Below are 24,747 nucleotides of genomic sequence, written 5' to 3'. Positions count from 1 at the left end.
TTATTTAACGTCTTTAACATGCATAACCATGAAAGTGTAACTACTAACCGATAATAATTCTCTTACACAACTATAGGGAAGTGACATCAGATAGATTAGTTATATATATAGTATATCCTACCATTCCTTTAGTTTCCATAACCATATTCCTACAAGATCTTTATGTGGGCATCTTTTGATGCTTGTCTGTATCATACTTCCATCTGCCATCTTTCATGTTTTTAACGTGTCGATGTACTTACATTCTGATAAAGATTTACTAGAGATGTGATCAAGAAATTCACGAAAGCTTCCTTCTTTGTAGGCAATGGGGTGTTGCTCATCAACTAGATCCGGTGCTGGTCCTACCTTTTTCTCTATTTTCATACTATGAATACTTGCAATTGACATGCGTTTTGTCTCCAAATTCAGAGTTGCTCTATGAGGTATACTCTTGTATCTTCCATTACTCATAATTTCAAACTGATCACCCAATTGAACTATTAGGGCACCTTGGAGAAATGGAACCGAATGCCATACATTATCTTGGTCCATGATTTCAAGTCCTTGGTGGCTTTGATTTAGTATGGTCAGTGTACCATAATCCGTGTGTGGTGGCATCCCTAATGCAAGATCTGGCTCCGGGCAGCTCGGGTAGCAGTTCACAGCCATGACTTGAGAACCTTCTTCAATGTCATCATGTAAGTAATTTGCATTCAGGCCTATGCTTTCTAGAACCACTTCCATCAACTGCTTCTGTAATATCTTCACTGCTTTTGCATAGCTTCCCATTTTCTCTCTGTATAAAAAAACAAGCAACTAAATCACAATGTCCATATAAATGCTTGTATGCAAAAGAAGAATGATTATTAAATACTTGTAACTTGGAGGATCTGATGGCCATAAATGGATCCATTCTGATATTGGATTCGCATAATGCTTGATGAAGTCTCTCCAGTATAAGACTTTATCTGTTCCATGATTCAAACTAGTGCCATATCTTACAGGCTTATGAACATCAGTAGACGCATAACACATCTTTTTGTCACTTGGCAAGTTAAAGAATTCTTCAGCAGAGTCTAGTGCATCTTTCATGATCGCAGCAGGAATTCCATGATTTATCACCTTCAAATACACATTTTTTTTTTATCTAGGCATAATAAAATCTCAAAGACAAATGCATGCATGCATGCACTATATTTACGTCGAAACTTCTGCTCAACTGTTTTTTCACAAATAGTATTTTTTTTTTTGGTTTTCAAAATGATGTAAATCCAGCTCGCCTTGTAACTTTGACAGAACTTGCATTCTTTATCTTTTTCTTTATTTATGAGCAATGAAAATTTGACACATATATAGCCTGGAAAATATGCATGTAAACACAGCCAATAAGTCTTCTTATATACCGACGTTGCATAAAGAACCCATTTATTACACAATACAGGACAAAACAGGTTGTACTATATTTGGTATGCATTGGACTGAATTTCAACGGGACAAAAGTTGCATATTTTTGGTCTGAATAAAAAAGGCGGGACAAGGATTTGGTCTGAATCCCTATTCAGCGCAAAAGACGTGAATGCCCTCCTCCCAAATAAATACCTGAAAGAAGCCAAGAGTTTTGCAGGCAGCATGAACTTGATTGATAAGTTGGGGCCTGTGTGCAGAGTGGTTGAGCATGGAAAGGTCAATAATGGGAAGTTTGGTGGAAATATGACAAATGAGGCTACGGTTTGGTCGTTGTAAAGGAGGGAGAACATATTGTTGGGGTATTTTTTCGCGACATTTTGGGTTAAATGTCGTGACACTGGTAAATGAAGTATCAGACGTTTCTCCTTTTGCTTCCATTCTTAAAGTTGGATATGTGGAAACATTTTGATAAATCTTGTGTATTTATAAGCTAAAGATTTGAAAATGACTACATTTATTAATATTAAAGTTTATATAGTTATATGCTATTTATGTACAAGTACTATGAATGTTGCATTTTTGAGGGTGGGGGTGCTCTTCTCATTTAGTGGTGATTTTTCCGCATGGTGGGCGGGGTGAACTTAAAAGAACATGCAATATATCGTATGTGTGGGGTCCTTTTGTCTATATTTAGGCTAATATATCGTAACTAGAGTTGGGTTTCGACCCATCCTAGAAAATCTGGTTTATCAAAGAACCGGGTCAATATGGTTTGAAGAAAACCGAGGCCGGTTAGTCAGGTTGGGGTCTAAACTCTAAAAGACTCACACTGGAATGGTGGTTTGATTCATTTTTATAAAATATATAATATTATTAATTGAATACACTTTTAAATTAATTATACAATTGGAATGTCTCAGTTGGGTTTATGAAAAGATTGGATTTGGAGGCGAACCCATATCTGCTTAAAATGTAATGACATCAAGATTAAAGTAATTTATTTAGAATAGAAAATTTCCATATGTAATCGTTACTCCGTTTGTTACATAACCTTTAGTGCAATCAGCCTTTATTGAGGTTGTTGACTATAGTCATCAACCATATGCTGTTTATTATTATTATTATTATCTGTTGGTCATGTTGCATAAAAAGACAAATTTAAACTTTTCCATTCCATTGAATCTAAATTCCCCTTACTTTACTTTACTTTACTTTTTTTTTTTCCCTTCAGATACGCCCAAAGGCTATGGTACAATTATTATTCTATCTTGTGTGCAACAAACAAACACGATTTTATTAGTTGGGTTGGGGGGGGGGGGGGGGGGGTGAGACGGGTGTTTTCTGCGTTTCATAACGCCGAGGGTAGAAAATGTAATTGAAATATGATTCTTTCAATTTCCATATCGACATTTTCACTTTTCAGATTATCTATCAAAATGAATATCACACTATGACCAAATAAAAGAAAAATTCTTTATACAGAACTGAATTCATCAATTCATAGCTATGTCGTCTGTACACAGTCGTACATCTTGCATTGAAACTTGTAGATTGCCCTTGAAATTTGGGAAAAGGGCTAGCCAAGTAGAGGCCTAGAGGGCTATATATAGGATTTCCAAAATTATATTGTGGGTGTCGATAGGAAAAGTAACATTTTATCCTTAAAACTCTCTGAGGAGAAATTAAATATTTCTCTATATATTATTTTTTTCTATTTATATTTCTATCGATGTTAAATAGTGACATGTATCGTATTTGAATGAGATTAATAATATTTTAATATACTTGTCGACATTTCAAATGAATAATAGTAAGATATATAGGAAAAAAACAATATGATATTTAATTTCTCCTCTCAATAATACTAACGTGTGTGAATTCAACATCCTTTGAAAAAAGAAAAATTAAATATATTTTTTTATTTTATTTCTACTCATCCTCCCACCACTTCAAATGTTGACATGTGTCATATTTAATGACAAATTTAATGAAATTAATAACAATTTAATCCATTTGTCATCATTTAATATGAATAAAAATATAATATTTTTTTATGTGTAGGAGGATATTAAAATTTTCTTGAAAAAAAAAATAATAATTAACATCATTATTATAGATTATTACATGACATAATGGAAATAAACAAGTTTTGTTGTGTTTCATATAAATTGAATTGAGATTAATATCGTTGTAACAAAATAATATATATACTTTTTTATATCTCAAACAAAAAATTGTTGAACATCCATTGCATTCTCATATCTTTCCTTCTCAATATGACGAGAAATCACTACCTAAAGTAAGAGTGACACTACCCGATGCTTCCATTTTATATTTGTGTCGAGGCATTGAAGAGGCATAGTATTTAAACAAGGATCACAAAATGACTCTAATATGGACTTGTATCTTAATGAATTAAGACATATAGATGAATTATTCGTGGAGTATAATTCGTTTTAATGTGAAAATTAAGTCATGCATAAATGACCTCTACCTTGAGCTATGACTTTCAATTTGGTGAAATGATGAGTAATGTGAAATTAAGCTCATGTGTCACAACCAGCAAATTAGGGTTATATTTTTCTATCATTGCACATGATAATTTCTTAGTGTAACCTTGTAACCCTACCTTTGACATAAATCAAACTTCAACACTATATAAGTTACACATTCAAGAATCGTAATTCAAGTTGAAACTTCTTCGTATAAGCCCAAGGACCCTCGGCCTAAAACCTTTATTGGACCAAAACTTCTTTATTGGGCCCTAGTGGGCCGATAACTTCTTCACTTAGTCCCTTTTGAACCGAAAACCCCTATTAAGCACCATTGGCCCAAAAATCCTCATTAGGCCAAGCCAAATCAAAGTCCACGAGAAATTTTGGGCCAACCTTGGGCTGAGACCCCTCTTGGTCTGGTTAGGGTTTGGATTATTAAAAAAAGAAAAAAAAGGGATTAAGTGGATAATAGAGTTTTTTTTTTTTTTTTTTTTTTTTTTTTTTTTTTTTTTTTTTTTTTGAAAAGTGGATAATAGAGTTGACACCACATAATTAACCACCATATCTCCAAGCCCTTTACCCACCCCCACCCCTACCCCCATGTATCAGTACACTTTACATCATCTTTAGGAAGTAAACTCCTACACTCTCCACTCTCATTCTCTACCTCTTGGCCCATCTCTCTCACTCCACCCTCATTCAAACTTCACTTTCAACTCATTTTCCTCTCAAACACTCAAGAGTTCTCTCATTTTCCTTCCTCTCAAAGATTTCGTGGGTGTGTGTGTGCATGAGTTAGCTTCAAGAAGTCTTCTTCAAAGGATCATAAAATTTGGTAAGACTTTCTTGTAATCTTTGTAAGATAAACATTTTTATAACAACAACTCCTTGTTTACACACTTTTGTTGTGTGTTAAACTCTTAGAAACACCACCATTTTCAAGAATCTCACCAAGAACTCAAGCTAGGTTCAAAGTTTAATCATCTTCTTCATCTACATCTTGATAGCCCCAAGGTGAGCTTCATACCCACATATCTTTCGTATTTTTCATGTTTTCGGGGGAGGATACAAGTCAACTCTCGTTTAACCGTTGGATATTTGCATGTACTATTGTGTTATGTGTTTAACTTTTAGATCTTTACTTGAACATGAAGTTTATCACTTAGATCTTTATAAAAACCATGAGAAAAGTATGTTTTGTCTTATATATTACATGTAAACTTGTAGATATGAGATTATACACCCTAAATAGCAAAAACAAGTGTTGTGTTCAAACATTTATAACCTAGACTCAAAAATCATCTTTTAACGGAAACGTTATGGTCTAATTCCGGACTGTTTTGACCACCTTTATGGTAATATTTTTCAAAAATGTTTTACATGAAAAAAGTTCAGGTTTATACCTTTAAAATGACTACTCGAACGCATCCATATGATTTTTCTACAATTTTTGGCGATTTTTACAAAACTGTCTATCATTTCCAGAATAATTTCGGACCAGTATGTGAAGATGAACATTTTCACACTGGTTTGAGGCCATTAAAAATTATAATAAAACTTATGAATAAAGTAGACCAATTTCCAAACTCTCAGAGTTTACGGATCCGAATTTCGACTTACGACGATTTTCTATAGTTTTTCTAAAAACAGGGACATGATTCTCAAAAACAAGAAATTGTTTTGATCACGCTAAAAGCTCTTATACCTGTGTTAGATGCAAGTTTGTATAACTTATATATACTTTTAAAACATCTAGACATGTTAAATTATATATATTCTTTCCTTTATTGGGCCTGGAAAATTAATATACATGTTTAGTGGGCCTTAGTGTTCTTTTACATGTTTAGTCGGTCTTAATGTCCTCTTACATGTTTAGTGGGCCTTAGTGTCCTTTTACATGTTTAGTGAACATTAGCTGTCCTTTTACATGTATATTGAGCCAGGGATATACATTCATATTCCTTTTGAGCCTGGAAATAATATACATGTTTAGGGGGCCTTAGTTGTCCACTTACATGTTTATTGGGCCTGGAATATACCTTATATGCTTTTGTTTCTTTTTCCGCATAAATTCAATAAAGGATCTAGTGAGACGTGTCGGTTGACACCTATTGAGTATACGGTCGTAGCCTGTAGTTATAACCAGAGTCTCCTGGAGGGAGAGCGGGAGTTTGTGTATAAATCTATACGGGGGTGACACCCCACACCTGAGCTGTTCGCTACAGTTAGACTAGGCCAGTCTAGGGTGACAAAAACCTTACCTTGTTCCGTCGGCATCCGAAAAACGCCATGACAGGCGAAATTGCCATTATCTAGTATGGTTATAACAACTCACTTAGAGGAATTAACGTTATAAAATCTACGGGAAACCATTCTCTTTTCTTTTTGGGTAAAACGGTAACCTATACGCGCTGGTACTCAACCTCGGTTGTTGAGATTCCAACATTCTCTTACGCAAACAACATCGGATTGTCTGGGATCATTCTCTTTCTATTTTCACAAACATTAACACACATGGATGAATATAAGACCGGACACAAATATTTCAAACCATTTCTTTTTAGAAAATATCGGATTTTCTGGGAATATTCGCTTCACTTTTACAAGCAAAAGATAACCTAGGATAGGAATGCAAATATTCACAGTTTTAGAACGAGACTTACAAAGTATTTTATAGAAAATATCGGATTTTCTGAAAGCACTATGAGAACTACTTTAAACAAGTACAAAACCATTTTTATACAAAAATGATTATGAACTCACCAACTTTTTAGTTGACGCTTTTCAAAACGACTTGCATTCTCAGGGATCCAGTAGCAGGTAATAAGCTCGACTATGAGATCAAGTGGTGCGACTTCAAGAAATTTTACTTTTCTTACATTTATGTAACTGATGAACAAGTTCAATATGTAAACTATGTAAGTGTGTCTTTCCAATGTATGATGTTTGGTTGCTATGTTTCATTCATATTCAATTTTTATGATACTGTACATGAAGTCATCTGCCCCCGGATGTTTCCGCCATCCCGGTTCGGGGGTGTGACATCATGTCTTGATGAATTAATACATGTAGACAAGTAATTCATGGAGCATAATTAGTTTAATTATGTAACTGAGCACTATGAACTTGATGGAGGCATTGAATCAAGTTTATGTACATATGAATTATACCTCGAGTTGTAATACTCATGTTAATGTGTTATTTTGATAGCATCTGGAACCAGTTGAGACACAAAGCTTCAAGGACCAACAATCGATAGTCTAGAAATGTTTCAATGTGAGTAACAATACTCATTTTATAGATGAATTATATCTAGATATGTGGTGTGATCACGTACCCCATGCCAGTTCGTCACGGTGCGACTAGCAAGACAACAGTTAGTCCAACGAGACAACTACTGGTCCGATGGGACAATAGAAAAGAATAGTTGAACGGATTAGACCGGATGGCTGTACGGGTCATGTATAGAACTCATTAGGATGAGTTCCCTACAAGACGAACAACAAGACTACATGGTCTTGGCAGCAAGCCATAGCTGACTAGACAGGAACTTCTTGTTCTCCATGCAAAGCTATCGACTACTGTACAGAAAGAGACGTTAGTATAACCATGCACGTGCCATTCACAATGATTCCCTCTGCACCAATTAGAATAGGAGAAGAGTAAGACAGGGACAAATGGACCAATGAGAGCTCGGTACTCCAGATACAGTTACAATGGTCCCCCTCATCTATATGGAACCCTAACTATAAAAGAGAAGGAGCGTCTTCATTACATGCATTCCCTTGAGACCCTTCTCTCTAGATACTCATACTCTCTTCTCCATAAATTAACTAGACCATCGGAGCACCCTTTTGGGGCCTCTTCCCCGGGCGCGGCTGACATGTTATTTTGATTGTAGCTACAGGTTTCCAGAGTGGACCTATTCGCAAGTGCAGTATCTCACCCGTGAAACGACGTTACAACATTGGCGCCATCCGTTGTGTGCTAACATGAACAAAAAATACATAACAGGCTTCTGTCGATAATGGACATTGAAGAGTTCGTAGAGGAACTCATTGAAGGAAGCAAAGCTGGCAGGAGTCTAATTCGTCCAATGCAGCCGTTGGAGCAGACCGCCACCATGACGCCTCAAACATCGTCGTATTAGATAACTTCTATAACGGAGTCGATAAAACAACCAAGCACAATTGGAGGATTAGGCCAGGCGTTACAACATTGGCGCCACTACTTTTCGCCCTGTTACCAGGAGTACAAACATCTAGCCATAATCAAACCATCATCACAACAAACATGATCACAATAGTGAGAGGGAGTATGTTTCTAAATATTTATAACAATGCTCAGTTGCCACCTTTTATAACAACAATATCATCAATGTCCGTTGTACATAACACATCATTACATACACAAACCATAAATCCGTTCATGACACCATTGATCCCCAATAACGTGCATGGAAATCCTTACATGCCACGTCATGGTTCCACAACTACTTTACTGCGGATACCCTTTCAAGCACCATATGTCCCTTCCAAACTCCATACATGCCTTTTTAAGCTCTATATATACCCTTTCAAACATTACACGTGCCTTCTAATAACCAATATGCAACGCAACATGCAATGGGAAGAAGTGTTGTCTCGCATTCTTGGCAGATATCTTAAACTACGACATCCCAAACACTTCCAAATTGCCTACACTAAAAACCTATAACGGCACGACAAACCCGGATAGTCACATTGACACATAGGAGTGGACAGTAACGTCTTTGAAGCTAAATGAAAGATTTTGGTGTACATATTTCCCCACTACATTAGATGGAAATACAGGAACATGGTTCAAAACGCTAGCACTAGGCAACATTAGCAACTTTGCACAATTAAAATATGCTTTCTTGACGAATTTCATGCAATTACGCTGATACAAAGGGGCCACCCATGCCATAAATGGGTGTAAGAAAAAGGAAGGGAAATAAGTGAAGGAGTACTTCGAAAGGTTCACCAAGGCAACTCTCGATACCCCAGGGCAAGACGAGGCAATTATTACCGGTGCATTCACATCGGGATTACTCTCAAGTGAATTGTAATTTTTTTGGGGGGAGAACGCCTAAAACCAGGCACGAACTCAAAGAGAGGTTCGAAAAGTACATACGACAGGAGGAAGGTATAGCAGACAAGCAGACATATTTCAGCGAGGAAAACTGCAAAAAAGTTCTTACATATTGATCTCATAATCGATTTAGTCATTATATATTTTTTTATTCAATTAAGTCCTAAAAACTAGTAATCGTATTCAATTTAACCAATTTACCATGTCAACAGGTCATCCAACTTTCAAAAATTACAACTTTGGCCCAAATTTCAAATTTTCTTCTAAATTTGGTCTGAATCGATTTACCATAATTGATTTACACTTTTGGCCTAAATTTTAAATTTTATTACAAATTTGGTCAAAAATTTACCCTTTTAGCCTAAATTTTAGAATTTTGTTATGAATTCATCATAACTTTAGTTTTTTACAACTTTTTTTCTCAAAAAAATTCCGATTATGTCTTTTTTTTTTTTAAAAAAAAAAATCATATTTATACAAAAAAAACATATTTTCACATAAAAAATCTTATATTTTCTATATAAATATTTTTTTAAAAAAAAACTTTTTCGTATATGAAATTACTATTTTTAAAAATAGGTATTTATTAAGTACATAAATATATACAAATTCATTTTTATAAAAAAATATATACAAACACATATTTTACAAAAAAATCTATACAAACACCTATTTTATTATAAATATTTATGTATGCAAACACATATTTATAAAAAAATGTATATAAACACCTATTTCATAGTAAATTTGTGTGTGTAAAACAAAAATATAGCATTGTGTGAGTTGAAAAAAATGTTGTATGACAATAAATTTTATTTTTTAATTTGAAGACGCATAGTTTTTATCGGTGATCAAAATTCCTTTTGAATTTTGAATGAATTATTATTTTATGGTATTAATTATCATATTACTATTATTTAGAGTATACATTTAAAATGATAATTTAATTGTCGATAATTTACTTCTCAAATGATATTTTTTATCAAAAACATGTTTGCATATATATTTTTATAAAAACATATTTGGATACATTTGTTTATAAAAACATGTTTGAATATATTTTTATAAAATACATGTTTGTATATATTATATATATAAACGTGTTTGAATATAAATGCGTTTATTATAAAATAGGTGTTTATAAAAAATATATAAATATGTTTTTACAAAAGAAATGTATACAAACACTTATTTTGGGTGCATATAAATATGTTTCTAAAAAATGCATTTATAATAAAATAGATGTTTATATACATTTTTTCTTGTAAAATACGTGTTTGTTGTGTGCGCGTGCGTGTATTTTGTTTATTTATGTACTTAATAAATACCTATTTTTATAAATAAATATTTTGTACACAGAAAAGTTTTAAAAAAAAGTTTTTATATAGAAAATATAAGATTTTTTTATGTGAAAATATGTCTTTTTTTTGTATAAATATGATTTTATAAAGAAAAAATATATTCGATTTTTTTTAGATAAATTGTTGTAAGAAAAACTAAAGTTTGGATGAATTCAAAAGAAAATTATGAAATTTGGGCCAAAAGGGGTAAATTTTGGACCAAATTTGTAGTGAAATTTAAAATCTAGGTCAAAAGTGTAATTTTTAAAAATTGGATGACCTGTTGATCGGGTAAAATGGTCAAATTGAATACGATTACCGGTTTTCAGGACTTAATTGAATAAAAAAAATATAATGACTAAATCGATTATGAGGCCATTATATAAGTATTTTTTTTATAGTTTTCCCTATTTCAACGCCTTGTCTACCTCTAAATCCTAACAAAGTGAAAGAAAGAATAACTACATTCCCACAAGACATATAAAACACCAATATCAGTGGGTAAAATAATCAAGAAGGTACAAGCCGTACCACCGGGATGACAAAAGGTTAAGACAATCAGAAGTATATGTAGTGGCTGATAAACGACAAGAAATGGGCAATAAGCGAAAGTCAAAATACTGTGAGCACCATCAGACTGCACATCATGCTGTGAATGACTGTAACTCACTACGAAGGGAGATGGAGGACAAAAATTTGAAAGGTGATCTAAAGGAAGTAGCACACGGTCTTAGGCTAGAGTGGGAAGAACAAAGAAATGCACAACGAAAAAGGTCAACGAAAAACCTCCAAAGGAGAAAACGCAAGAAATACTGGCCATTAGGACACAACAACGAAGAGGTAGAGACCATTACGACATGGAGGATCTAGTTAGGAATATGATGAACCTAAATTTTTCAGTAAATGACCAACGGCCACCGAATTGGAAAGGGAATGAGTCATTGATTATCTATGCCTGTATTCACAAGTCTTTAATTCAAAGGGTATATATTGAAACATGCAACTCGTGCGTCATCATATACGAGCATTGCTTCACACAGTTACCTGAAGAATAGAGAGCAAATCTCCGTCTAACGACAGGAAGACTGACAAGGTTCACGAGGCATAACATATGGCCAATCGAGACACTACATTCACCCTTATCCCTGTGAAACGTCCCAAAATTTCCAAGTAAAAATTTCATTTTAAATAATTCAAAATCATTTATTCATTATCCCAAAAGACGATTACAATAAATGCACTCTCAAAGCATCAGAATAAAATCATAAACAGTCAGTGGGGAACAAATCTTTATGGATACAGTGCGATCAAGCCGGAGTCTTCCTTTTGAAACCAGAAGTACCTGAAAACATTTTAAACATAAACCAAAAACACAAAGCTTAGTGGGTTCCCCAAAATACCACATATCATACATACATATTAGCCTAAAACTTTAACGAGTCTATTTCACCCCTGAGTCCCTTCCGACTCCCTTGGTATCTTTCAACCAGTACGGGTCTATTTCACCCCTACATCTAAGAATACAATTATATAAGCAAGAGTCACAAAGACAACAAGCACATATAAGCATGTCACAAAAAAAAAAAAATACTATTTTGATCCCCTTTTAACAGTCCCGAATGGCCGAAAACACAACAACTCATGGAGGAGCTATGAGTCTTGTTTATTTGCCCGTTTTACATTAACCGTGCAAATTTCATCCAATTTGGAGACTGCATCATTCAACTTGAAAAGTTCGCTTACCCAAAACACACGTTATTCATCTTGCACGACAGATCGTGGCACTCCATACGTCACATCATGGCATATGATTTTCCTCGAAAACCATGACTTAGACTCCTTTATAATTTATATCATCAACTGATCCATTTTGGGAAATGGGTGTTACAAAAACACTATACCACCACAAGAACTGCAATTTCAAATAATGGTCAGTGTCCGTTATTATATTTTTGACCGTGATAACTACATAGAGTATGCGATGATGCCATTGGGTCTAGAAGGGACAAGAATGTTGAGGAATTAGAGATGAGAACAGAGAATAGAGTAAGAGACAGAATAAAGAAGAGACGGAGTTAGAGCCAAAGAAGAGTATGAAAAGAGCCTTTTAAGAGGCTATAAAAGAGTATAAGAAGATCATGTTAAGATGCTTAAAGGGAAAGAGTGGAAAGAAAGAATAGAGTAGAGAAAGAGGTAGATAAGAAAAGAAAAGATAGCAGTGTATGCTATGAAAGAAAGAAAGATAGATTAGTGAAAGATGGAAGAGATATATGAATGAAAAGAATAGCATTGTATGCTATTAAGAGAAAGAGTTAGATAACAGAGTACAAAAAAGAGAAAGAAAGATGAAAGATAAGAATATATGGAAAGAATAACTCACCAAACATGTTGTGTCTGATACTGCAGATATTATGTTTTGCAGGTTCAGGTTGTAACAGTCGTTGTACCAGAAGAGAAGACAGGAGCATAAGGAAGAATTAGATAGTAGATTGCTATTTAATTTATTTCCTTATTGTTCTTTTTCGTATGTAGATTTTTATTGTAAACCCGTGATTTGTCGTGGGAAGTAAACGATTTTTATTTGTTTAGATTTCTGCACATGTAAGAAAACTCGAATATTTCCTATATAATAGATGTATAGAAATTTGGGTCGTTACATCTAGGCCCCTCAATGACTTGGTGTTGACTACAAATGCTTGGCCAAGCTAAAACTAAGTTGATCAGATTTGAAATTCAATCTGAATAGTCATTGCAAGTCAGTATTGAGAAACATAATCTTGAACCATGAGATTGACACTTGATCCATGTCTCAAGTTCATAATAAGATATCATGAAGATCAAAGGAATTTGAAGTCACTAGTCTTAGGACTGTTTGTAGAAATGTTGCGATAAATACAGTAGTTGCATTGGATTGCCATTCACTTCTGTTCCTAGTAAATATTGGATTGGTCAGTTGTTGATGCCTAAGTGAAAGTGGGAGCTAATGGAGATTAGTGCCCATTGTAACATCCCAAGAATACTGATAAAAAATTTTGATCTTAAAAACATCAACTCTATACATCAGTTGTTCCAAAACCAATCATGATATAGATGTATTTCAAATATCAAAGTAAAACAATAGTCATCAATGCGGAAAATCATAGGGGAATGTTGTCCAATCAAGCTGGGCCTTTCCCTTTAGAACTGGAAGTACTTAAAAATGTTAAACCACAAAACCATAAGAAAAAAGCTTAGTGAGTTCCCCAAAATACCACATACCATACAAATGGGTCCAACCCAACATATCAATGGGCCAAACCCAACATACAAACGGACCAAGGCCAACATGTAAATAGGCCCAACACAACATACAAATGGGCCCATCCCAACATAAATGGGCCCAACCCAACATACAAATAGGCCCATCCCAATATACAATGCAAGAGTCACAAAGACAGCTAACATCTTACATAGTATAGTAAGAAGACTCACCTCAATCCACAGATAGACAAATCTCACACTTGAGCTGCTGACAAAATAACTCCTCACACTAAGCATATATACAATAAAACCTTAATAAAAAATAAGGTAACAATACATAATCAAGGGTCTTGGTTCATAGCTAACTCTCCTTGGGGGTAAGAATATCATTTTGCCTTTCCAAGATTAGGACCCACTCAACTTAACCAATAATCCATTTATCAAAAGTCAATCCTTTGGTGCTATGTCCAGCGTAACACCATGCTCTACACTCAGCGTAGAGCCTCAGATGGGAAACGGGGAAAATCGAGGCTATGCTAAGCATAGCTAAGATTACACTCAACATAATCTCGTTGATCCACCAAATTTCTAATAAGTTCTTAATACATAAAGACCAACAATCTAATCCTCATATTTGAATCTAATGAATGTCCTAAGGGGTAAAGTCTTTGACTTTACAACTTTGCATGGCTAAAAAGTGTACAAGGCCAAACCCTAAGTCCATAAAACACTCTAATGCTCAAGAGCTCATGCATGGATGGATGAGAGTGACCAAGCTCCCATTTTTATGACTCTACAAGCTAAAAACGTCTAGAAATGATACTCATAAGGTTTGGAGTAGCTCATACCCATTAAGACCAAGGTTATGGGACAAAAAACATAAAAAGTCATGTGATAACTAGATCTAGCATAAAGGAACATCAAATGCAAAATTTATACCTCATAGAGATGGATGATGAAGTGTAAACTCTGGATCTACCAAGCTTGGAGCTCCCAAATGCTTCTCCAATGGACTATTGCTTCAAGAATGCACAAAAACAACACTTAAAGGCTTCTAAAATCTCATAAGGTGGCTAGGGTTTCGAGATGAATGAATATGAGGGTGGAGGCTGAGCATGGAGAGGCCCTCAACGATTTAGAGCCTTTAAATAGGGCTCAGAACCCCTTAATTAGGGTTTTGATGTTGCGTTCCTATGTTCAGCGTAATAAGCTCTATGCTCAGCGTAGGGCATTAAACCCTCGCATGGGATCCTCTACCTACGCTAAGTGTAGGAGGCTATCATACGCTCAATGTAGGACATAAAAAGTGAAAAATGACAACTTTAACCTTAAAGGATTGTACCTGAGGATACGAATGTTACACCCATATCCATAACAAACTGGTAACATTATTATAATAGTAATGTCTTTTTGGGTTACATGAAAGAGAAAAATAAATAAGCACTGAAAAGATATTTATTTTAAGGGTTTGTTTTGTTAATTAACTAATAGTTTAGTTAATTAATTAGAAAACATAAAGAATATAAAATATTCTAGAATGATTTGATTTTTTGGATAATTACCAAAAGCTTAGATAATTACAAATATATTTGGTAATTATCTTTAAGGTTTCAAATAATCTTCATATAATCTTAGGAACCCTGGTTTTGGATGCATGAGAAAATACTCTTCTACCTCTAAAGTTCGGAAACCATAAAAAAACCCTAGAAGTAACGGAGCTCGTAACCATGTCGTGGTCACTACTAGATTCGTTAATCAAGTCTTGTTCCCGTTGGTTCTCGATTTTCTTTCAGATCTATTGGTGGTTTGGGTCTTGGGTGTAATCATAAGTGAGGAACTCTACGTTAGGTTCTCAAGTTCGATCAAATGGCTAGACCAAAGAACTCGAAGGAAAACACGAATGTATGAGAACTGCTATTATATCCTTTAAGTTTCATCAGATTTGGTTGAGTTCAATTTGTTCATTACAAGTTTATAGATAAGAAAAATATTGTTGCTTCCGTTGTCCTGTATTTGATATTTGACTAGGCTCATAACCCATCACTTGGAGCTTCCATTAATTTTTTTCCTATATTCTTGGTATAAGTCAATGGGAATTGGATATTTATCAAAAAACCTAGGTCATCATTTAACTTGTCGACTGGTTTATAGTATATCCTAAGGGTGTATTAGAGTACGTGTTAGTGCAAGTTAATGAATTTGTTTTTCTAATCGACTTTTATGTGTTAGACATGGATGATGATGACAATCTTAACTATTAAAGATTAAGTTAAAAATAAAAGGTTGACGACTATAAAATTTAAAATTTCTAAATTTGTCATAACTAGTTTGACTAGTCAAGGACTTGCAATTAAAGAGTTGGTGGAGTGGGGAAAACGTATAAACAATGGAAGTTTTCTTGAAACATTGGATAAATGGTGTTCATTTAGTGAAAGTTGGAACTTATAGACCAAAGTGTGAATTTGATTATTAAGTGTGCATCCTTATTTCTTCCATATTTAATTGAATGATCATGATTTGGAAGGAGGAGGGAAACCATAGGACACTTTTGATATAGATCAAGAAGAAATATGAACTCTAAGGTGTATTATTTGATTCAAGTGAACATGAAGGGAAATTAAAGCATGGAAGATAGATTTCTTCACCCTCTTCATGAAAATTCAAATTTAGGGTTTGGGTTCTTCCCTAAAATCCAAAAATATTGATCATCTTATAGTTTGTAGTGATGTCTATGTTCTAATCCTTTGTTCGATTCAATCTCCAAGCAATATATACCATATAGATACTTGGTTGAAGCTTGGATTTAAGTTTTGGTCTTTTAAAACCCTAATTCCTATTTTAAATAAAAAAGTTCACCATTAAGATGTTGTTTTTGTTGGATTAAAGAGTTTAAGGTCCTAATTAAATTGGTATAATAGCGATGAATAAAAGTAAATTCATTTATGGGTTACCCTCATAACCAGGAAATGGCTTGGATTGATAAAAGGAGAGAGATAAATGATTTATAATATTTTATATGATTAATATATTAGTTAGAAATAGTAATAATTAATTAAGAAGTAATTTGAAATTAATTATGGGTTAATTATAATTAATTAATTATATAATGGTTGAGCTGTAATTGTTCAATAGTTGAACAAAAAAAAAAGATCTAGAGTCCTCCTATGCTTGGATTGTTTTGGAGGCTCTTGATAGAGCTTCTGGAAGCCTCCAACTGATAAAATAAAACTAGATAACTATTTATATGAGATATCATTATTTTAAGTTCAAATCTAGGGTTTTGGGATTAGCAGACGATATATAAAAGGGATAACCCCTTGTATTTTTGGCCTAACACACACACACAAAGAGAATTCCTAAAATTCTCTCTTCTCTTCGATAATCCTAGGGTTTTCTGAGGTTTGAGTGTGATGCATTCAAGGTGGCCATACTTTTGGAGCTACTTTTCCTAGGAGACTAGAAAGGGTTCTTGATTAGATTGTTTCGAATCAAGCAAAGGTATGTGGTTCAATTCTTAAGAGTTAAGTGAATTTCGCATGTACAAATTGATTGTAACATAAAAACCCCAATAGTGGGATTAGCAAGGTTATTCGAATGTTCCAGATCCAATCATTCAAATTGGAACCATCGAACGTGATCCTCGCACAAATGTTCAAGAGCGAGAAGGAGTTGTTGGAGGAACTGGAAGCGTTTTTTGAGGTAGAAATCTGCAAAAGAAGAAGGACAAAGTTTTGATTAGTTAAGGAATTCTTAATATAACACCCAAAATGAAATATTAAGGCTAGAACCCAACACAATAATTCATAATTCGGAAGAAGGATGTTGTAATCCAATTGTAAATTATTTGAAGGTAAGTAAATGACGATTTACCAATTCCACCATCGTTAGGTGCATTTTGTGCACCTTTTTGCACATCCTTTTAGTCCCTTTTCATACATCTATTTAGCATAATTGTTCTTCAATTGTCTTGCATTTCATCATATTCATGTTAGTCTCTGGAACAACCTTATTTGCACACTTTTATGTCTTTTTCAGGTAAATCGGAGGTTGGAACGCGCTTTGGGAAGGGTTGGGAAGCATTGGTGAAGATTTCGGGATGATCGGGTGAAGAACGGAAAAGTTGAAAAAAATCAAGTTTGGAATTGGAGTCAGAGGGGTACATGATCCGTGTTGGATTTACATTGCGAAGAAGCACAAGCCGTGTTGACCAGAAAAGAAGAAGTTGTTGACCAAGCTTAACACGAGCCGTTTCATTTTTACCTTATGCTCAATATGGGCCGTGTTCGACCCAAAAAAACCAACTTTTGGCAGTTTTCCTATCTTTCATATTACGGGTTGAGGGTTATTTTTGGGGACACACAACATATCCGAGCACATTTTGAGAAGGAATTTCGAAGGTTTATGCAAGGGTTTGATTAGTAATCATTTGGAAACATTATTTTTAGTATTTGTAAGTTGTAATTGCACATTATTTCCATCTTTTAAACTTGTGATCTTGTTCTAACTATGTGTGACTAGAACCCTAGTTTCTCCAATTATGTTTTGACTTCTTGGTAGTGATTTCAATTATATGACATGATGTTTGTTCTTAATTTCTATCTAGTGAATTTGATTTAGCTTTAATCGAATGTTTGATTCTAATTGTGATTCTTATTGACCATTTGAATTAGGGTTAGGTCATTCAAGTTATCTCTTTTACAAAATCCATAATTGTTTTGTGAAATTAAGCAAGTAACAAGCATTAAATTGATCTCTATTGAATGAATTTAGTGTAAATCTTATTCATACACTTTTACACTCTTGAGCTTGTGAGGAGTATTGGGTGTTGTTGGGAACATTCACATAAAACTTCATGCAATCTTTTAATCTAATTCTAAGAGCTTGTTTAGATTAGGTTAGTAAGGTTAGGGTTAATTAAAGAGCTTGTTTTAGTTAATTAATGTGGTTAATGGGAAGTGTTAGAGCTTGTTAACACTTTCAAGTACCAACTTAGATAGAACTGAACAAATATTGTGTCATCTTTGAATCACATTGCTAAGTTGTCAAAAATGAAGTTGGAGTCCTTACAAAATCTGAATTAATTAATTCATTTAGCTGATTACTTGTGTCTTTAATTTGTTTTTTTAATCATTGCATTCAACCCCCCCCCCCTCTTTAATATTTTGTGAACAAGTACCTTGCGCAAAGAGGTATTATATCGATTGTCCCGTGTCTTTGTGGATTGACCCTACTTGCCTTGTACTACCTTTTAGTGCAATATAGTGGGATTCTTTTGGAGTATATCGTACCCCTATTATTTGTTGGGTTTGACACACCTAACAGCCAAATTTTTTTTTTGAAATAAATTAGGTTTTTTTAAATAAAATTCCTAGATCTTTGAGATTCATTGAACTCTTTAATGACATGTTTAATCTCGATTATGCCCTTCAAGTTTGTGGATGAGATACTGAGGATCACAAACAAGGTGTAAATAACCATGAAAATTAGCTTGGTACTCTCGATGTCATTTACCACCTAATCAATGTGTCGTTTAACCACACACGCTCTATTGATGTATGATAATTTAAGAGCTACCCATTGCCACCCTTGTTAGTCCAAGTTAGTGTGTCGGTTAAACACACATGCTCCACTAACGACTTGACAAAGTGCAATGTGCAATTTCATGGATTAACATCAAATTCACATTTTCCTAAAGTAACTAAGATTGAGAATTTATAAAAACATTTAGTTACTTTATATTTATCATTATACTTATTCAAGAGAGAAATAATTGTCCCATCCAACCCTTTCGACTAACGACCCTCCACCAATCAAGGAAGCGGTGGGTGAGAGTGGACACCCATTCAACCACCATTTTATAGTCAGTTTCCTTATATCCCCTTGTAGATCGACTTCGTGAATGAGGCCTACTAACGGTAAGACTGACTCATCTTATACACACACACACACACACACACACACACATATATATATATATATATTAATCTTTTAATATTATAATAGTATAAGGGTTGTATTTCAAACTTTTAAAATACTAGGGTTTTAGAATTTAGTATTTCAAAATTAAACTTTTAACTAAATTTTAAATTCCAAGACTTAAAGGGTGCAAATTGAAAACTTTTCAAAGTTACTAGATCAAATTTTAAATAATTAATTAATCACATAATTTGTCGTTGTCTTAAAATTTGACCAAATCCATCTATTTTGATAAGGAAATCAGATTACCATTCAACAAATTCAATTTACGGTGATAAAAACGATTTAGGGTAATTATCCTAATCCAAAATAGATCAAAAATTCGAAAAATCTGCTAACAGACGAGTCAACTCGTTGAGTCAGGGCATGGACTTGTCGAGTTCATCCAACTCGTCGAGTTTAACAAGCAGAAATTTCTGCTTTGCATTCAATTTGGACAGTTCACTATTACATCAAATATAATAGAAAAACATTCTAGGCTCTGATACCACTGATGAATTTTGAGCATAACAACATTCCTATGTGATCATGCAACCCTAATTGCTTTAGATCTAAGTTTTTCTCTAGTTATACATGCAAATAGAAATTCCAAAGCAAGAACCCTAATACTAGCATACAATTTTCGAGATCTATATGAAAACTAAGGTTAAGATGTTACCTTACTTGCTATCTCGTAATAACAAGAATTCCATGGATGATGTTGACTCTTGAAAGCTCTAGTACCTTAAGTGTTGCACCTCTAATGGAGTCACAAACACCAATAGTAAAGGATGAGTGAGAGAGAGGCAAAAAACCGGCTAGGGTTTCTTCTTAGGAAGCAGTGGCCGATTTAAGGAGGTCTAGGGGTCTTTAAATAGTTGTGGCTGCTAGGGTTTTCAGTTGAAACCCTATTTCTTTGCTTAGGCTCCAAGCAGCCCATGAACATTCCTTCTAGAAGGCCTTGGACAAATTCTAAAGGCCTCCATATAGAAATTCCTCCACCTCATTCTAATGGAGTCCAACAACCTAACTCTGCAACTATCAATGATTCGTAGAACCAATCTCCGTACTTTCAATCAGTTCCTTTAATCCTAAAATTAATATCAAATTAATTTCTAATTAAATACTAACTGAATAATATGATTTCTAGTTAATATATTATTCTTATAATATATTAATAAATCATTTATTAACCTATTTCTCCAAAAGTCATCCTGTCAAGTTGCTATGGTGAAGGCAACCCAAAAAGACCTTGTTACAATCAAATCAAGTACATACCGATTGTAGTTGTGGGCTTAGACACCTAATCCAACATTTAGATCATGTGGTTAATCACCCATGGGTCAACACATTTATGTGGAAGTGTTTTAGTCCATTCCATGAGATGATTTGGTGGATTTGAATCCACAAACCCATGGTTAAGTTGTTCATATGGTTCTTTAAGTTGTAGCTTAGCTATAAAGTTATAAGCAATGATATTATTCAATATAGCTTAGCTATATTGAGTTCTATGTTCATATGGTGTATTTGATGGTTAAATCCCAAGGCGGATGTTCAAATTTAAAAGATGAGATTTATCTAGGGTTTCAATGATAATTCATGAACTATAGAGATGATTGGAATGGATTGAAGCACTAAATTGACAAATGTTAATACCATGTCAATCTCGTTTTGATGTTTGCACAAACATGACTAACACGATATTAACATGTGTTTCTCGTATTTTGTAAGATTAATTATGAATTAAACAAATTAAAAGTTTATTTTATTTGATATTTTTTATGTTTGTTGTGTTGACCAGTTTTATCGTGTTTAAATTGGGTCATTTATAAAACAATAACACGACATCATGTCTTGTTATGTTCGTGTTATATAAAAACTATCATATTGTGTCAACTTATAATACGCCACGACTACCCGAATTATAAAAAAATTGTTATCACGTTTGGAGTTATCACATTTAGTGAGGGTTTGGTTGTAACTGATATATTCTACGATTTGAAGAAATGAAACCAACAATACAACTTATTTTCTATCATAAGGGTATAATTTGAACACAAAATGAGAGTTTAATGAATTTACATTTTATGTTAAGTTGTTTTTCCAATCCCATATACCACGTAGATACAACATATATGTCATATAAACATTAACCTATTACAACCGGTCGTACGTAAGGGTATAGTTTAACCACATAATAAAAGTTTAATGATCAATGGTATATAAAAATGTCTTCAAATATATACAAAAGTGACAATTGTCCTAGTAAGTATTTATTTATTTATTTATTTATTTATTATTATTTTTTTGTTTATATATATTCAAACCAAATAACCAAACATATAGAAATGAATTTACAATTTATAAATGCACCTTGTTGCCTTTTGCTCGTATTTATTAAGTACATTAGGCCTTATTTTACTATTTTCCATATTTATATAAGGTTTTTATTATCATGAATATGATCTACATTGATTTTTAAGTTGAGTTTTATTTTATATAAAATTTTTGTTTGTTAGTTATTTGATTTTCACATGATTATTTCTCGTAATTTTATTATACATTAACATTTTGTATTTTTTTTTGTAACGGCAGACGATTCAGCGGAGCTTCACCATAATATTTTAATGGTGACCTCGAGTTCGAGCTCATTTACAGGGCCAACTCAACCCCTAAAAAGATTTTCAGAGATTTCCAACATGTTCGTATTTGAATATCATTATCAAACATTTGAATAAAATGATCATTACATGTAATTTTATTATAAATTATATATATTGCAGATCTAAAATTCATAAACCATAAGGAGTTACTAACTCCTCTATTACCAATTGTACATTATATGTTTATCAATGAATTTTGGCCTATCGGTATTATTACGAGTTGGCAGATGGATGCTCCCCAACTAAAAATTAAGAGTTCAAGTCCAACCATTAACAAAAAAATAATAAGAACATGTATAAACCGTTCTAGAGAATTGTATATCATGCATTTTAAGTTCTAACATTTTTGTAGAAAATTTAAATATAACTCTCTCCAAAGGGGAGAGCTATATATGGACATTTCTGTAGTGGTTGTATATGATGCATTTTAAGTTCTAACATTTTTGTAGAAAATTTAATTGTAACTCTCCCCAAAGGAGAGAGCTATATATAGACATTTCTGGTTACCAATACATGATGCTTTTCACCCTTAAAATCCTCAACAACACCAACTTGGATGCATTGAATTTCCATTTTAAAAAATTTAGTTTAAATATTTTTGATAATTTTAGATTCTACGGACATACACCAAGTCAAACAAATCCTATGCCCATCTACTATTTTGAGCATGAAACCAAGAATTGCTTTCCCCTTTGATTGGGGTATTCCAATATAGAAAAGCCAACTGAAGTTCGAAAACAAGTGGTATGGAAAAAGACAAATACCTTAAAACTTAAAAACGTTCAACCGTATTGGTCATGCTACCATGTCACTTATTAGTGAATTTCTGTAAATTATCCGGAGCATTTTCTGCTTGACATGTTATTTTATTAATAGATGGATCTTGGGCGTTGCGTGTTAATAAGGGTTGGTTAGTAAATATACAAAGTAATATAACAACTTAAACCAAATGGCTTCTAAGTTCTAACCTAGCAATATCTAATGTTGTCATTCATTTTTAGGTTGAGGATAGAATTAAAGAATAATTTAGAAGTTAAATAGATTTGCTATTTCAAAATTATATATATGATCTTAAGTTTATTTAAACTATAAATAAATATTGTAGTAATATAAAAAGTTGACAATAAACATTATCAAAACTTTATTAATAAATATTTATCAACAAATCCATGATTCAAACTCACATGTGTCTCATTTGAATGGAGTAACAAAATAACAACGTAAAAAAATGTTTATCGGGTTGCAAAATACTAACATTAATACTAGAGGTCAAACACAATTTAAAAAATACTAGTAAATTTCATGATGATTAGTTATATCTTTTAAAAACAATCTATAAATATATCATTACTAATATCATTTAACAGATAGTTGTCAATATATAATAATATACAATCAGTTATAAATTAATTACCAATCTCATTTGTAAATAATAAAAAAAATATAAATATTATTTAATAAACAAATAAACAAAGATGACTATTTTAAAATAAATATAACTATAAATTAAATAAATATTGTTATTTTTTGAGCAGATAAAACAACTTTACTAATTTATTTATTCTAGACAAAATTGCAAGAACTAGTTTTGACTAGCATGGTCCAAAAATTTTTATTTTGTTGCGATTTTGGTCCATTTTGGTTTGATATTTTATAAAATGATGATTTTGCGCTTTTCTATTTGTTATTTAATTACTTTCCTAACTAAAAAATAAAAAATAAAAGAAAAGAATCTCTCTCTCTAATTTCCACATAGAAAAAAATACCACCACAACCACCACCTGTCGGAGTTATAAATACCACCATGACCAACGATCAGTACCACCACCGCCTTCAGTCCCACCATTGATATGAGTTACATCTCCCGACCACCGCCGGAGAATCAGAACGTCACCGTCAGCATCCTCAGCAAACCCATTTCACTTTACCTTCTCGGGCAACCATCTTCCTTAGCAAACCCATCTTCCTCAGCAAACCCTTCGATTCCGACCACGATCTGATGGGTGTTGCAGATCCGTAAGGAGGAGGGCCACGAGGTCTGAAGTCCGATGACCATAAAGACGACGAGACTGAGGAAGATGAGACGCCATTTTTCAACAAAAGTGAACTTACCAGGTCTAAAGTCCGACGAACAGATCAGAACTCCTGTTAACGATGAAATGTCAGAGATGGAGATAAATGAAGGCGACGGCGAGCTAGGGTTTGCTGACAAAGATGGCAATGTTGTTGGTCCAACGACATACGCCGGTGACAAACAGATCTAATGGCTGAAATCCAAATCAATCAAGATGACGACGTTGTGGTTAGGTGGAAATCCAAATCGATGAAGATGATGGCGGTTTCAAGATGAAGAGAACACAAGACCTAGCACCACCGGAGTTCGTGGGTAATGAGGGTTTGCAAATGAGAGTTTTAGATCCGCCGCCTCCTGAGAATCGACAAGCTTCGTCTTTTAGGGTTAGGGTTTCGGTGCCAGAGCTTTGACCCGATGGTATTCATCTTTTCTGCCGGTGGTGTTCATCTTTTCTGCCGGTGACGTTCAGGCATTCCGGC

At 33.6% G+C, this 24,747-nt stretch overlaps 1 pseudogene; it reads right to left on the bottom strand.

Moving 5' to 3' along the window:
• Window positions 1-213: 213 nt before the first annotated feature.
• Window positions 214-1,943, bottom strand: LOC145063761 (flavanone 3-dioxygenase 3 pseudogene; annotated as a pseudogene).
• Window positions 1,944-24,747: the final 22,804 nt, after the last annotated feature.

The sequence above is a fragment of the Lactuca serriola genome, chromosome 7, assembly GCF_051521515.1.
Source record: "Lactuca serriola cultivar US96UC23 chromosome 7, Lser_US96UC23_V15, whole genome shotgun sequence".
Lineage (NCBI taxonomy): Eukaryota > Viridiplantae > Streptophyta > Magnoliopsida > Asterales > Asteraceae > Lactuca > Lactuca serriola.
Note: the sequence above shows the minus strand (reverse complement) of the source record. Positions and strands in the feature narration are given on the sequence as shown.